Source organism: Euphorbia lathyris, chromosome 2 (genome assembly GCF_963576675.1).
Source record: "Euphorbia lathyris chromosome 2, ddEupLath1.1, whole genome shotgun sequence".
Taxonomy (NCBI): domain Eukaryota; kingdom Viridiplantae; phylum Streptophyta; class Magnoliopsida; order Malpighiales; family Euphorbiaceae; genus Euphorbia; species Euphorbia lathyris.
Window position 1 is genome coordinate 56065826 of NC_088911.1, and position 4267 is coordinate 56070092.

Below are 4267 nucleotides of genomic sequence, written 5' to 3' on the forward strand. Positions count from 1 at the left end.
TTTGAAAATGTCTCAAAGGTCCCATCCTTGCTACTCAGCAAGATGACCCAAGTGTACCGAGAAAAGTCATCTACAATGACCAAGGAAAATCTTCTTCCACCCAGACTCAGCGGCTGGACTGGACCGAAGAGATCCAAGTGTAGTAACTCTAACGGACGCTTAGTTGAGACAATGTTTTTGCTGTGAAAAGATTGTTTGGTTTGTTTTCTAGCTTGGCAAGCGTGGCATAATTGATCTTTTTCAAATTTAAGTTCAGGCAGTCCCTCAACCAATTGCTTTCTTGCTAATTTGGCCAGGAGGTCCATGCTTACATGACCAAGTCTCCTGTGCCATAGCCAGGAATTTTCTTCCTTTGATACTAAGCATACAGTTTTTGAAAACTTTTTCTCTAAGTCTAGCATGAAGACATTATCTATGCGAGGGGCAGTTAGAATTAACTCATTTGATTTACCCTCGTATATTTTACATCCAATAGCATCAAATATAACCTTTCTCCCATTGTCACATAGCTGAGCTACGCTGAGTAGATTATATTTGAGTCCGCTGACTAGGGAGACTAACTCAATAGTAGGATTACCTCCGATGGTTCCTGACCCTACTATCTTACCCTTTTTGTTGTCTCCAAAACTTACACTTCCTCCTCGTTTACGCTCAAACGTGATGAACTGAGTTTCATCACCAGTCATATGCCTCGAGCATGCGCTATCAATATACCACATCTTTGACTTCTCAGCACATCTCAGGCTTACCTGCATTGTAACTAATTACTTTTAGGTACCCAATTCTTTTTGGGTCCTTGCTTGTTAGGTGCAACAGGTAAAGCATCATATTTTATTTTATGGCGACATACATGGACAGTATGGCCATTCTTTCCACAGAAGTCACAGCTGACCTTCTGTTTAGGTTGTCTCACTGACTGGTCAGCACCCCAGTGCTGAGCATGCCAGCACACCTTTGTGGTGTGACCTTTCTTCCCACAGAAGTCACATTGGACATTCCACTGGGGATTCCATCTATGCTGAGTACCTTGGTACTAAGTTCTCAGAGGAATGTTTCTTTTATTTGGAACCTTTAATTGGTTCTGGATAGTTGTGACGTCCTTTCTCAGTTTCTTCGAAACTGATTGGACTTCAGAGACAGACTCATGTATGATCTTCATGTTATCATGCAACGTTGAGTTGTCCTGAAGAAGGTATCTGAGGTCACTCAGCTTGACCTCTTCAACCTCATCACAGTGCCTGCTGAGTGCTCTAATTTTCTTATTACACTTTTTGACAAGTGTATAGAGATCACTCAGGGCATTACCCATTTCGTTTCTGAGCTTGGAAAGTGATATTACCTCATTTGATTGCTCCTCATCGTCAGATGCAACGGAGGGGTCAGCATGCTCAGAGACGCACGGCTCAGCAAGTTCGTCAGCCATGAAGCATATCTTCGCTGACTCGGTGGCCTCAGCTTCTGTTGATGAAGACTCATCACTATCGCTCCATGTAGCCACCATTGCCTTTTTGCCGTTCTTCTTATCTTTCCTCAGCGTGGGGCAGCTTGACTTTATATGGCCAGTTTGATGACATTCAAAGCATGTAATGGGCTTTGAGTTGTCTTTCTTGTATTTGCTGTCGCTGGAGTCAGCTTTATACTTATCAAACTTTCTGTAAGGCTTCTTAGAATATTTGTCATTCTTCCTGAAGAGCCTTTTCATCTTCCTTGTGAACATAGCCATCTCCTCATCATCTGTTGAGCTCCCATCAGTGGAGTCAGCTTTCATGACAAGAGACTTCTGCTTCTTGTCTTCAGATTTTTCCTTCACCTCGAAGTTTTTCATAGATATCTCATGGGTCAGCAACGAGCCGATGAGTTCGTCATATTTGTAGGTGGTTAAATCCCGAGCTTCCTCAATGATGCTCGTAAAATATATAGCATTTAATAGGACAAGTGTATCCTATCGCAACAAGTAATATTGTGCTAAGCACGAGATCGAACCACAAAGACTATTCGTTATAATTAGTAAATCTACCTAGAATGATCTAATTGTTTAGAGGGTTGGATAAAGATTTGAGTTTTTAATAACTAACTAATTGAATTAAAGGAAATAAACATAACAAAATAAAGTGAACAATTGACAGGGTAGAAGGTGAATTGACGGATGGCACAATATAGGTTGAGGATTCCTTTGATTAAATCCTAGGTATGGGTTTAGGGAGTTCAGATTTGTGTTTTACCAATGATTGAAGGTAATTGTCCTAAGTGAAAGACAAATTTGTACGAGATTTGTCTAACCTATTCACATGCATTCGGGTGACGGCTTGATTAGGCATATACCCTAGGTCATGCAAAGCATTAGGTTTATTGACAATTAAGGCTAAAGCCGTAGCCCAGTCACAAAGCCTCATTCCTAGTGGTCTCTAGCGAAGTCAGGTTAATACAAATTCGGGATAGACGATTACGTGGTCAGGTTCTCATCTATCTATAATCCTATTTAATGTCAGGGTCACAGGCATTAGGCACATTATATACATAAACAGGCTAGTTGATCATTATCAATGTTCATTCTAGCATAAATCCTGTTTCTAACAATATCTAGGCATTAAGCATGCATAAACTGATCAATCAAAGGTCCTAGATCCCTAATCATACATATTCATATAATCAATTTCATCCTCATCCCAAATTGGATGGGGATTAATTCATAGACAAATTAATCATAGCAATAGGCATATAAGAATAATGGAAAAATCTTCAATTAAATATAATCGCAAAAGATAAAAGGGAAAGAGATAGAAATCCAAAACCCGTTTTGCCGATTCTGATTACAAAAATAGAAGACGAGGAACTTCTCCCATCAATTGTTCTTGAAAGAAATAAAAACAGGAAATAAATCTAACCTAGAAAACAGGAAAATCTAATCTAAAAAGAAATAAAACTACATTATGGAGGAGAGAAAGCCCTAGCGGCTCTCCGATTTATTCGTTGGCTAATCCCCCTGAAAGATTAGGTTTAGCTCCCTATTTATAGAATTAGAAAGGAAACCCTAATGCCTCAAGGGTAACAAGGGCATTTACAAAGTGTTCAAATGGGCTTTTAGGCCCAAATCCGCGCATTCCAGCAAGGGGGAAGGCGCTGGTGCGCCTTTCCCCGCCTCGTCTCGTCGAGACGATGAGTGTCTCGATGAGACGAGGGCCTGTCTCGACGAGACGAGGGCCTGTCTCAATGAGACATGTATTGTCTCGACGAGACAGGTCCTAAATGGGGCGATTTTGCTCCGGCTTTTATCTGTTTAGGTCCTTGGGCTTCCAAAAAGTGCTCTAATGGTCCCTGATGAATCCCAAAAGTGCTCTGATGGTCCCTGAAGAATCCGAAAATGCTCCAATAGGCTTGGGTCTGGTTCGGAAATGCTCAAATAGGCCCAAAAACACCTGAAAACACAGAAAATGCCAAAAATAAGAGAAATTACTAATTCTAACTAAAAGATAACAAAACGATAATAAAACTGAAAGGAAATAAAGCAAAAGGAAGCTAAAAGGGGCCTAAAAACCCTATACAAATGGGAGCTATCACTCAACAGCGGTCTTCTTTGCTTGCCAGTCTTTAGGAAGACTCCTGAGTATCTTTTTGACTTGTTCTTCCTCAGTGAAGATCTTCCTAAGTCTCTTGAGCTCATTGATGATGTTGGTAAACCTTGCATTCATGTCAGATATGCCCTCATCATTGTTCATCTCGAACAGCTCGTACAGTCTCATCTGCTGGTTCACCTTGGATTCCTTTACTTTATTGGTTCCTTCGTAGGTGACCTCCAGCTTCTTCCAGATCTCTTGCGTCGACTCACAACCTGAAATCTTATTATATTCTGCAGCATCGAGCGCACAGTGAAACATATTAATAGCCGAAGCGTGATTTTGAAGCTTCTTGAGATCATCCTCTGTCCATTTGGCCTCAGCTTTTACAACTGTTTGGCCAGCCACAACTTCGACATGTACAAATGGGCCTTGCACTATAGATAGCCATGCACTCATATTTGTAGCCTGAATGAAATTTTTCATCCTATTTTTCCAGAAGGTATAATTAGACCCGAAGAATAGGGGAGGCCGAGTGATGGACATCCCCTCAGGCAATATCTGAGTTGTTTGGTTTCCTGGTAGAAACCGAGTACTGTTTTCACCCATAGTAGGGATCAGCTCAAGGTTGTTAAACCTTTTACAGTGAGCTTTTAAGCTCTAATACCACTTGTTGGTCCCTTATAACGTTACAAGTATAGTTCCAATGGGGG